Consider the following 12638-nt stretch of genomic DNA (forward strand, 5'->3'; position numbering starts at 1 on the left):
TGCTTTCTTTAGAGGCCAAGAAGATGGGGAAACACCAAGCGGAAGAGGGACCCAACACTTGAACAGAAGACTGTTGCCACAAGCCACACACCCGCACCATATGCCTGTAAACCACTCTCAACTGACACAGATCATACATTTTTCCTCTCTATCTATCATTACTAAACAGTAACTTTGCCATGAATGGAAGAAGTTAACTGAAAAGGAGTTACCAGTGCTCAATCGCTTACTCCGGCTCCTAATCTTTCCTCGCACCAACAGCATACACTCCTATTCCTATGTTTCTTTATGCATCCAATCTCTAACCCTATTGAGGTGCATTCGTTCTCTCCAGTGACACAGGAAAACCACAGCACCATATCAACAGCTGTCCTTCAGATGGCTGGCGCATGTACATGGAGAGTCACACTCAACACTCACTACCTCGCAGCCTCCCCCTGCTCGCCAAATCTCAGCTTCTTGCCTTCACCTCCCCAGGTGGCCTCCTGGCCCACACTCACCTCTCATTGCTCCGCAGCCTCAAGCACTGCTGCACCTCACGTCCAAATCCCAGCCTGACTTAAAGTAGGGAGGTTCATATAGGCTTGATGCTTTTCCAGCCTGAGGCCTTTTCTCTCCCACAGTTGCTGTTGCTGCTGCTACTGGGCTCACGGGTGAGAAATTGCCCGAGTGAAAGAGCAACTCCTTGCAAAATCATTCATCTGTATTTGGAATGACTAATAGAGGCTGTTTAGAACGCCTTGGAAATGGACAGAATGATAAATAAGCAATGCCGTCCTTGGGTCTATTGGTGCAGAGGGAAGTGTCTCTACAGCTGGGACAGAAGTCCACATTTATTCCAGTCATTGGGCCATTTGATAGACAAGTTTATTCTAAATGGCCACTTCCTTCCCTCATCCTGCTGAGCACCTAGCCAATTGCCTCATACTATGTCAACTTTTTGCTTAAGTTCAGCAGGCTTTTTCGAGATGAAAAAACATTTTTTCATTCTCAGAAAATACCTGTGTCTATTCCCATTATTGTTGAAGATATCTAATTTTCTCTCTTGCTCAAACCTTCAGCCATGGCAGCGTTACACCTTCCCAAATGATGATGCCCTGAAATAAAAAAATTGAAAGAGTTTTGAAAATATTAAATTACCTATTCAACTTTCCTCCATGTCAGTGCAACTACAGTTAGCTCGAGAATTGAATGGGAACTATAGACCAGTGAGCCTGTCATGAGTCGTGGACAAGTTGTTGGGGGGAATCCTGAGTATTTGGATGTATTGTATTTGGAAAAGCAAGGACTGATTAGGGATAGTTAACTTGGCTTTGTGCGTGTGAAATACAGTCTGACTAACTTGATTGAGTTTTGTTGAAGAATCACAGAGCATTGATGAGGGCACAGTGGTGTACATGATCTTTGGACGTCAGTAAGATGTTCGATAAAGTTCCTCATGGTGGACAGGTTAGCAAGGATAGATCACACTGAACAGAAGGAGAATTATTTGGATACAGAACTAGCTTGAAGGTAGAAGACAAAGGGCGGTGATTGTCAGACTGGAGGCCTGTGACCGATGGCGAGCCACAAGGATCAGTGTTGGATCCACTGTTTGTCATCATTTATACAAGTGACTTGGATGTGAACATGGGAGGTATGGTTCTTAACTTTGCAAACACCACCAAAATTGGAGGAGCAGTGAACAGCAAAGATGGTTACCTTAGAGTATGGGCCATTGGGCCAAGGGGTGGAGTTTAATTTAGATAAATGTGAGGTGCTGCATTTTGGAAAGGCAAATCAGGATGGGTCTTAATAACACTTAATGGTAAGTCTTGCTGAACAAAGAGACCTTGGAGTGCAGGTTCATAGTTCCTTGAAAGTGGAGTCACAGCTCGATAGGATAGTGAGGAAGGACGAGTTGAATTGAGGGGTCTGTTTTCATGTATATATCATGCAACAAAGATGTTGAAATACAGGGAGTTCTGTTTCCCCTCCACCCCCACCCAGGTCACACACTGTCTGATCTCAGAATCTCAGTACACGGAAACGGATCCAACTTATCCATTCCAACCAGATTTCCTGAACTGAAGGTCATACAATAGAATCCCAACAACGTGGAAACAAGGTGATTCTATCCAACAAGTCTGCACCGATTCTCCAAAGAGCATCCGACCCAGACTCAACCATCTACCATATTTGCACTTCATATGGCTAATTCATCTGACCTACGCATTCCTGAAGTAGTCCTATTTACCCACAGTTGGCCCATATCCTGCTAATCTTTCCTAACCCTGTACAAATCTCTTTTAAATCTTTTAACTGTACCCACTTCCACTGGCAGCTCATTTGATATTCACACCACCATCTGTCTGAAAAGATCTCTCATCAGGTCTCTTTGAAATCTTTCCCCTCTCAACTTGAACTAATGTCTTTGGATCCCCTAAGTGAGGGAAAAGACTTTGGATATGCCCCTCATGATTTGGTAAACCTCCATAAGGTCACCCCTGAGCCTCCAACGTTTCAGGTTTAAAGAAAAACCCAGCCTATCCACTTTCACCTTATAACTTAAACCTTCTAATCTCTGTGACATCCTTATAATTCTTTTTTGCATGCTTCCAATTTAATAATATCCGCCCTAAAGCAGGCAAACACAATTGTACCCAGTACTCCACATGTGGCCTTACCATTGTCTTGTCCAGCTGTAACATGATGTCCCAACTCCTGTACTCAATGTTCTGAACAATGAAGGCAAGCGTGCCAAATGCTTTCCTCACTCGCCAGTCTACCACTTTCAAGGAACTATGTATCTGCGCCCCAAGGTCTCCCTCTTCAACTGTAATCCCCAAGGCCCTACCATTAACTGTGTTCGTTTCTGTTTTGAGAGAGAGGCAGTACCACTGTGCTGCAATAGTGCTACTTTAGTAGCTGCTTTGAAGTGACAGACATTAAACTGCATGAGGCATTTAATGGAAATTTGCTCAGAGTCTCTCACCTTCGGACCATAGAACTATACAGTACAGCAATGGGGCCTCAGGCCAACTGTGCTGCCTCAGACATGACACCAAATTAAACTAATCTCTTCTGCCTACCTTTGCTCCATTTCTGACCAGTCCTTGCAAATTCATGTGCTTATCTTATAATCTCAAACGCTCCCATTGTATCTGCCTCTAAAACCATCCCTGGCAGCATGTTACAAACTCCTACCACTCTCTAAAAACCTTTTTCCTCACATCTTCTTTGAACTTTCCCCTCTCACATTACATGCATGCCTCTCTGTATTAGACATTTCAATTCTGGAATAAAGATTATCACTGTCAAGCGTATCCAAACAACTAATTTTTGTAGTTGAAAGTGCAGTGCGGGAAAAGCACAGATCGGGCAGCAGACTTCTCTCAAGTCTCCCCATAGCCTCCTGCACTCCACAGAAAACAATCCAAGTGTTTCAAGCATCTCCTAAGAACTCATACCCTCTAATTCAGGCAGCATCCTGGTAAACCTCTACTGCACCCACTCGAAAGCCAAGTGCAACACTAACTGTGACTTAAACAAGATCTTATGAAGCTGCAACATACATCCTGAGTCTTGTTTCAATTCCCTAACCAATAAAGGCAAGCATGGCATATGTCTTCTTACCACCCTACCGACCTGCATGGCCACTGTCAGGGAGCTATGGACTTCAACTCTGTACATCAGTGTACTCAGTGTCCTGGCGTTAACTGCATACTTTTCATTAACAATTGATCTCCCAAAGTGCAGCACCACACAATTACCCGGATTAAACTCCACCTGACATTTTCTACTGATCGATATTCCACTGTAGTCTTTGACAATCTTCTACACTATCCACAATTCCACCAATGTTTTTGTTAACTGCAAACTTACGAACCCAACTACATTTTCATACAAATCATTCATATGTATCACAAACAGTGGAGTTCTCAGTACAGATTTGTGCTGGTCGTGGACCTCTGGCCACAAAAACACTATTCCACGCCGACCCTCTGCCTTCTACGGGCAAGCCAATTCTGAATCCAAGCAACCAAGTCACAGTGGATCCTATGCATCTTAATCTACTAGATGAACCTACCATGAGGGACCTTATTAAAAAAGCCTTATTAAAAAGGATGTAGACAACATCCACTGCTCTATCCACATCGATTACCTTTGTCACCTAATCAAAAAATTCAACCAAGTGAGTAAGACATGACCTACTCCACACAAAACCATACGGATTGTCCCTAATTAGGCCACGCTTTTCCAAAAGCATATACATTCTAAGTATTCTCTTCAACAGCTTCCCAACCACTGATCAGAAACTCACTGGTCAATAGTTTCTAGGATTACCCCTATCTCCCTTCTTGAACAGAAAAACAACATTTGCTCCTTGCCAGTCTTCCAGGATCTGTCTGATGGCTAGCGAGGACGCAAAGCTCATCAAGGCCTTAGCAATCTGCTCTCCTTCTTCTGAGGTAGAAACCATCAGGCTCTGATGCTCATCAAGAGATCGAACACTTCTTTCTTGATCTCAATATGCCTTAGCATGTTTGCATTCTCCGCATTAATTTCACTATCCACCATATCCTTCTCCTGGAGAATACCAATGAATGCTCCCTTCTTTATCCTTGAGTGGTCCTAACTGCTCCCCAGTTATTCTCTTATTAATATATGCGTAGAATACTCTTGCGATACTCTTTAACCCTAATTGCTGAAGTCATTTCACAGCACCTTCTTGCTCTCTTAATTCCCTGCTTGGGTTATTTCTGCTTTTTTATATTCATCACAGCTGCGGCCCAACTTTAGCTTTCTAAAACCTTCCATATGCTTCTTTTTCACTCTTGGACTAAATTCACACTTTCCCTTGTTATCCAAGGCTCCCTTATATAGCCTTGCCCTTCCTCCCCCCCCGGAACATGCTGTTCCCAATATTGACACCCTGAGAACTCTGTTCCAAACTTTCCTCGAACTCAAAAGATATTCATTAACCGTCACTCTCTCTCTTTCCCATCACACAGTTAATGTTGTATTCATGTTGCCCCTCCCTGTTGTACCACGAATGACAACCTTCCTCAAGTCTGTTGCGTGGCACCTTCACGAAATTCATGTGAGCCCCATCAGTAGATTGCCCTCATCAGCACTTTGTTAAGTCATCAAAAAACATCAGCAAGTTAGTTGTGCACAATTTCACCATGATTTTTCCTAACCAACCCGCCTTTTTCAGCCTGACTAATAGCTTTATCCCAAATAATTGTTGCCAGAGGTTTCCCTGGAGTTAAACAGACAAGACAGGATTAACTTTACAACTCTTTTTAGAAAAATAAAGATTGCAGGGAAGAGTGTAACCTTCTGGCTAGTGCCCCCATAATTTCTCCTCTCACTTCATGCAAAATTCTTCGATGCATCAGATCCAGTTCTGGTGTCCTGTTACATCTGATTGCCAACATAAACTGGACAAGTGATTGGATTGGATCGCTTCATTGTGGGAGCAGGCCATTCGGCTCAACGAGTTGATACCGATCCACCCAGCCACATCCCCTACCCAATTCCTGTAACCCTGCATATCTCATGGCTACCACACTTACAGGCCCCTGAATACTATGGGTTACTTAGCATGGCCAATTTACCTAACTTGCACATTTTTGGACTGTGGGAGGAAACTAGAGCACCAAGCGGAAACCCACACAGACAGGGGGACAACATACGAACTCCACACAGTCAGTCAAAGGTAGAATCAAATCTGGGACCCTGGTGCTGTGAGGCAATGCTAACCATTGAGTCACCACGTCACCCAAAAGGAAAAGATTCAGAGGGACACGTGCCAAACACAGCCAAATGGGGCTAGTTCAGTTTAGGAAATCCGGACGGGATACACAGATTGACCAAATAGGTAAAAACAATGACTGCAGATTCTGGAAACCAGATTCTGGATGAGTGGTGCTGGCAGTTCAGGCAGCATCCAAGGAGCTTCGAAATCGACGTTTCGGGCAAAAGCCCTTCATCAGGAATAAAGGCAGTGAGCCTGGAGCGTGGAGAGATAAGCTAGAGGCGGGTTGGGGTGGGGAGAAAGAAGAATAGAGTACAATGGGAGGGTGGGGGAGGGGATGAAGATGATAGGTCAGGGAGGAGAGGGTGGCTTGGATAGGTGGAAAAGGAGATAGGCAGGTAGGACAAGTCATGGGGACAGTGCTGAGCTGGAAGTTTAGAACTAGGGTGAGGTGGGGGAAGGGAAAATGAGGAAACTGTTGAAGTCCACATTGATGCCCTGGGGTTGAAGTGTTCCGAGGTGGAAGATGAGGTGTTCTTCCTCCAGGCGTCTGGTGGTGAGGGAGCGGCGGTGAAGGAGGCCCAGGACCTCCATGTCCTCGGCAGAGTGGGAGGGGAGTTGAAATGTTGGGCCACGGGGCGGTGTGGTTGATTGGTGCGGGTGTCCCGGAGATGTTCCCAAAAGCGCTCTGCTAGGGGGCGCCCAGTCTCCCCAATGTAGAGGAGACCGCACCGGGAGCAACGGATACAATAAATGATATTAGTGGATGTGCAAGTAAAACTTTGATGGATGTGGAAGGCTCCTTTAGGGCCTTGGATAGAGGGTGAGGGAGGAGGTGTGGGCGCAGGTTTTGCAGTTCCTGCGGTGGCAGGGAAAAGTGCCAGGATGGGAGGGTGGGTTGTCGGGGGGCGTGGACCTGACCAGGTAGTCACGGAGGGAACGGTCTTTGCAGAAGGCGTAAAGGGGTGGGGAGGGAAATATATCCCTGGTGGTGGGGTCTGTTTGGAGGTGGCGGAAATGTCGGCGGATGATTTGGTTTATGCGAAGGTTGGTAGGATGGAAGGTGAGCACCAGGGGCGTTCTGTCCTTGTTACGGTTGGAGGGGTGGGGTCGGAGGGCGGAGGTGCGGGATGTAGACGAGATGCGTTGGAGGCCATCTTTAACCACGTGGGAAGGGAAATTGCGGTCTCTAAAGAAGGAGGCCATCTGGTGTGTTCTGTGGTGGAACTGGTCCTCCTGGGAGCAGATCCGGCGGAAGAATTGGGAATACGGGATAGCATTTTTGCAAGAGGTAGGGTGGGAAAAGGTGAAATCCAGGTAGATGCGGGAGTTGGTGGGTGTGTAAAAAATGTCAGTGTCAAGTCGGTCGTCATTAATGGAGATGGAGAGGTCCAGGAAGGGGAGGGAGGTGTCAGAGATGGTCCAGGTAAATTTAAGGTCAGGGTGGAATGTGTTGGTGAATTGCTCAACCTCCTCACAGGAGCATGAGGTGGCGCCAATGCAGTCATCAATGTAGCGGAGGAAGAGGTGGGGAGTGGTGCCGGTTTAATTACGGAAGATCAACTGCTCTACGTCGCCAACAAAGAGACAGGCATAGCTGGGGCCCATACGTGTGCCCATGGCTACCCCTTTGGTCTGGAGGAAGTGGGAGGATTCAAAGGAGAAATTGTTAAGGGTGAGGACCAGGTCGGCCAAACGAATGAGAGTGTTGGTGGAAGGGTACTGTTGGGGACGTCGGGAGAGGAAAAAACGAAGGGCTTGGAGGCCCTGGTCTTGGCAGATGGATGTGTAGAGGGATTGGATATCCATGATGAAGATGAGGGATTGGTGGCCGGGGAAACGGACGTCTTGGAGGAGGTGGAGGGCGTGGGTGGTGTCTCGAACGTATGTGGGGAGTTCCTGGGCTAGGGGGGATAGGACAGTGTCGAAGTATGTAGAGATGAGTTCAGTGGGGCAGGAGCATGCTGAGACAATGGGTCGGCCAGAGTGGTCTGGTTTGTGGATCTTGGGAAGGAGGTAGAACCGGGCAGTGCGGGGTTCCCGGACTATGAGGTTGGAAGTTGTGGGTGGGAGATCTCCTGAGGTGATGAGGTTCTTTATGGTCTGGGAGATGATGGTTTGGTGATGGGGGGTGGGGTCATGGTCGAGGGGGCAGTAGGAAGAGGTGTCCTCAAGTTGACGTTTGGCTTCAGCGGTGTAGAGGTCAGTGCACCAGACTATCACTGCGCCCCCTTTATCCGCTGGCTTGATGATGAGGTTGGGATTGGAGCAGAGGGATTGGAGGGCTGCGCATTGTGAGGGTGAGAGTTTGGACTGGGGGTGGGAGGTGGACAGGTTGAGGCGGTTAATGTCTCTGCGGCAGTTGGAAATGAAGAGGTCGAGGGCAGGTAATTGGCCAGCGCGGGGTGTCCAGGTGGATGCACTGTGTTGGGGGTGGGCGAAGGGGTCCTCGGAAGGTGGACGGGAGTCCTGATTGTGAAAGTAAGTTTGGAGGCGGAGGCGACGGAAGAATTGTTCGACGTCACGGCGTGTATTAAATTCATTGATGCGTGGACGGAGGGGATGGAGGTGAGTCCTTTGCTGAGGAATTGTGAGAGGTGAAAGTGACATCATCAATCAGCGTGGGGGTGGCAGCTGCATCAGCCGCATGGCTAATGGTGGAATAGGTTCCGAGGCCAGGGGAATCTTCTGGAATGTTTGAGGAGCGCTGGTTATGGAGGTGGGTGGATAAAAGTTTGTTGTACTTAGTTTTTGATGTTTGAGATGGAATTGAAATACTGTTTGTTGAGAGTATGAATTCTCCTGAGGATGTGGTACAGAGTGGGTCCTTTGCAATTCTGAGAGAGTGTGGCCCTCAGCTGAGGCAGGGCTGACTGTAGAGAGGTTAGGTGCCGGCGCATTGCTGCAAACGTGGAGCGGAGGATCTTGAAGGAGAACTGTTGCTGCTGTTTTTGAATCTGGATTGACCAAATAGCCTATTTGTGTGCAGTGGGACTTCGTTCTTATTCTTTCAAACTTGAAAGTGTTCAGAAGAAATTTAGAAGGATTTTGCCAGGGTTGGAGGGTTTGAGCTATGGGGAGAGTCTGAATAGGCTGGACCTGTTTTCCATTGAGCGCCTGAGGCTGTGGATGACTTTTTAGAGGTTTATAAAAGTCATGAGGAACACAGATAGGTAAAATGGACAGGGTCTGAGGGTGGAGAGTCCAAAACTAGAAGATAGCGGTTTAAGGACAGATGGGAAAGATTTAAAAGGGATTGAGGGGCAGCTTTTTCACACAGAAGGTGATGCATATATGGAATAAGCTGCCAGAGAAAGTGGAGGAGGCTGGCATAATTACAACATTTCAAAATAATCTGGATGGAAAAAATGAATAAGGGTTTATATGAATATGGGCTAAGCGCTGGCAAATTGGACTAGATTAATAAGGGATATCTGGTTTACATGGACGAGCCGGACCAAGGGTCTGTTTCTGTGCTGTACAACTATGACTATTGATTTGATCGAGCTCCTCCCCTCACCGGAAATAATGTGGTCTCTTACCCAAAGTATCCACAAATAATTTGCTAACTAATATCAAAGATGTTTTCTCACCCACATTGGAAGGATGAGAACACCATAAACTCTCAGTCCGTGTTACCTCCCCCACAGTCTATATCCGAACATTAACAGTGTTTTTGATTTTAATACCGTCACGGGAAGGATTTTGGTTTGAAGCAAACCTTCAGAGTCCAGTGCAGCCGAAATCCCAGGGAAGACGAACCAACGGCCGTCGCGCGGGACCCGGTTTGAAATGTTACGCATGCGCAAGGCCCATCCCTCCCTCGCGCAGTGTCGGTTAAACGGCGGCACACGAAACTCCGAAGGGCGGGACTTAACTCAGCTGCCGGCTCCGATTGGGTGAGGGATCTGTCAATCGCATGGTGCCGGCCAATAGGGCTTGCGGTCCCGTTTGGGTGCCGCCCCCTGGAGGTGAATCCCTGGAGAGACTCGGCAGCTTCTGTGCGATTAAAGCAAAGGGAACGGTTCCCGCCCGTTCACCCTTCGTCACAACCCACAGCAGGTCGGGAAAACAACAACCCTTCTTCATTAACTTATTGTGCAGACAATCAAAGATTTCACTGTCTTGGAAAATCTCCCGGGACATTTATTTTTGTGAGTGTTCCGAGTAAGTGTCCTCCTTGAGAACTGGGAACGTGATCTTCCAACGTGAAGGACAGGGATGTTATTCAGTAATGGGGTGGGGGGCAGCGGGTTATGGGGATGGGGAAAGGAAAGTTGGGTTGAGAATGAGCAGATCAACCGTGGTCTGAGTGAAAGGTGGAGCAGACTTTGGGAGGGAATCACTTCCTTCTGCTGTTCCATCTTATGGCGATCCCTGATCCATTGGGACAAGAACCTTCCACACTCAGTCCCCTCAATGTGACCGTTCACCTGTTTGGTCTAACACCATTTCATATCGTGGCTGGTGGATCAGAGGGTCAGCGTGCCCCAGGTGAGGGGAGAGGTTGAGAATCCTTCATGGTGTGAGAAACAGAACTCACTCATACATCAGCCTGAGACAAAGCCTTGGAAACAAGAACCATTTATTACGGCCTTGCAAGTACCAGACGCCTCTGCAATCAAGCAAAAATGCGCGTGAAAACAAAGCACGTAAGCATTCTTATTCAGTTTGCAAGTTGCGGAATCACGCCTCCTTTTTCGCATCCTATCATAAGCTGATTACCTCACTTGTTTTTTCTTTCTCTCTCTCGTTATTTTCTTATCTGGCCATGCTGCTGTCCTTGTATGTCTGCATTCTTTGTTCCTTGTTTGTTACAGCTTATTCTTTTATCCAGTTTCTCTTATCAAACTACAAGCTTTATTGTGAAATGCCCCTACTGCTTCTTTTGTGGTCAACTACACCACTTTAAATTATTTCTTAGTTTAAAACTATTTCTTAAACAAAAACCTCTACATTCGTTAAAATCTTAGCCTTAAGTATGCTGCAAGAATCCCGTGACTGTTTGTGTAATATTCCCCTTCCCCTCCCCCCACAACACCCCCTCCCCCACCTGCAGTAATGACATTTCCAATCTCCCACAATTTCCCCTTTTCTTTTTTTTAAACTGTTGTTTCTGCACTTATTAAGTCTCCTTTAATCCATTTTCTTTTGTTCTGCCCTCTTACGCCTTTTGGCGATGAGGTTCACAATCTTACATTTTACATTTGTGCTGTTTGACCCTCGAACTCCAGAAGCATTCTTTGACTTTCTCTTTGTTGCATATCACCTGCTGATTGTAAAATCATCTGATGATTTATTTGGGTTCCTTCCCCAAGGGATGTCATCAGTTAGCACATTACCCATTTTAGGACATTGAACCCTACCACCAGACCCACTAATATCTATAATCCATAGGTAGCCAGATTGACTAACCTTCCCCAACCAGTCAATCCTCCATTCCATCCTTTTTTTGTTCAGGTACAGATTACCGGCCTCCCCTATCTTGGCGATTTTGTCTCGCACCTGCTTGGAGCTATTAGTAATGTTAGAGGAGACCTCCGGTATGTACATACAACATTCCTCTCCAATTAGTGCACAGGTACCACCCTTCTCTGCTAGAACAAAATCCAGAGCCATCCTGTTCTGAAGGGTCGTTAGCCTAGTGGCAATCATTTCGGTCGTTATGGCTGCTACTTGGGATTGGGTTTCATCCAATGCATCAGCAGTATTGTTGGCCAACTCTTCCAGGGAAGCCGCCAACTTTTGTATTTCTACTCCTGCTCGAGCGGTCCCATACACAGGTATCAAAGTCCAGAGGAGGCGATCTCCTTTGGTTACTTTCCGGGTTGCTCGCCTTCCTCCCTGTTTATTCCGAGGTACTTTTGGGGCTATCTTTTATAGCCACAATTGGGGAATTATATAGGCGAGGTAGCAGCAGCCACTCCAGCCTTTCTGGCTTTGAGGCAGTGTTTGATCAACATCATGACATGCATGCATTCGTATACATTCAGTCACGCGAATGTATTTTTCCCCGGGAATAAATGGATCGGCCTTCAGGCCGCATACCCAATATGTTCCATTTAACATTCGGGGAATGGTCATGGCAGTGGCCTGGCTGGTGTAGATACAAGATGATTTTCCTAATCGGAAGGGTGCGGTATCATTCTGATTACAGAAACAAGTGGTATTTACTGCTCCTTTCAATGGAAACTCTAAGGCCATCGATAGCACTCAGAGTTTTGGGGCTGGTCGAGGGAACCATCCCGCAAAGTTATAACTACCCCTTTCAAATCTCCAAGTTGTATCATTTGAGCCCGAGTCAAATTGTTGTACATTGTACACTTCTTCTTTGGTAAGTGGTATTACCGTGAGAGGAATTCCGGATTCCCCATGGTATGGGATCTCCACACATACCCAACATTCCCGTCCCCCCACAACACCCCCTCCCCCACCTGCAGAAACTACATTTCTAATCTCCCACAGTGGTAACCCACACTGATGGCATCACTCTCCATTGCAAACTAACTCTCCATTCAACTGAGCTCACCAACCTCACTTCAGGGGGCACACCATGCACAACACAATTATAGCCAGTCTTCACTTCAATAGGAACCATGAGCAAGGCCATTTGGCCTGCTCGAGCCAGAAGGGAGGCCATGGGAAGCCAGTGAAGGAAATAGTCTCTCCATGTGTCCTTCCCAAACTGCGCTGGAGGAGAGAGCACATCGGGCCCACTATTTGCTTCCCTGTGACTGGCCTGCTCCACCTTGCAGTGAGAGACTAAGGGGAGCTTCAAGAGGATTTCACTTCTCACACAGAGCCTGGAACTCTAATCCAGAAAGGCTGATTCACTCTGAAACTCTCAGAAGAGTGGAGCACTCTTCAGATCAGTCCTGTCTAGTCATAGACTCCA

The 12638-nt window shown here is 46.9% G+C and overlaps 1 long non-coding RNA gene across 2 annotated transcripts in view; it reads left to right on the forward strand.

Moving 5' to 3' along the window:
- The first annotated feature begins 10035 nt into the window (after positions 1-10035).
- Positions 10036-12638, forward strand: part of LOC148134736 (uncharacterized) — a 35839-nt gene continuing 33236 nt past the window's right edge. For both annotated transcript variants that reach the window (XR_015755622.1, XR_015755623.1), the window contains exon 1: positions 10036-10395. This is a non-coding gene — a long non-coding RNA (uncharacterized LOC148134736). The remainder of the gene's footprint in view (positions 10396-12638) is intronic.

This window comes from Chiloscyllium plagiosum, unplaced genomic scaffold, assembly GCF_037043375.1.
Source record: "Chiloscyllium plagiosum isolate Xiang-an unplaced genomic scaffold, Cpla_swu_hap1 HiC_scaffold_52, whole genome shotgun sequence".
NCBI classification, from domain to species: Eukaryota; Metazoa; Chordata; class Chondrichthyes; order Orectolobiformes; family Hemiscylliidae; genus Chiloscyllium; species Chiloscyllium plagiosum.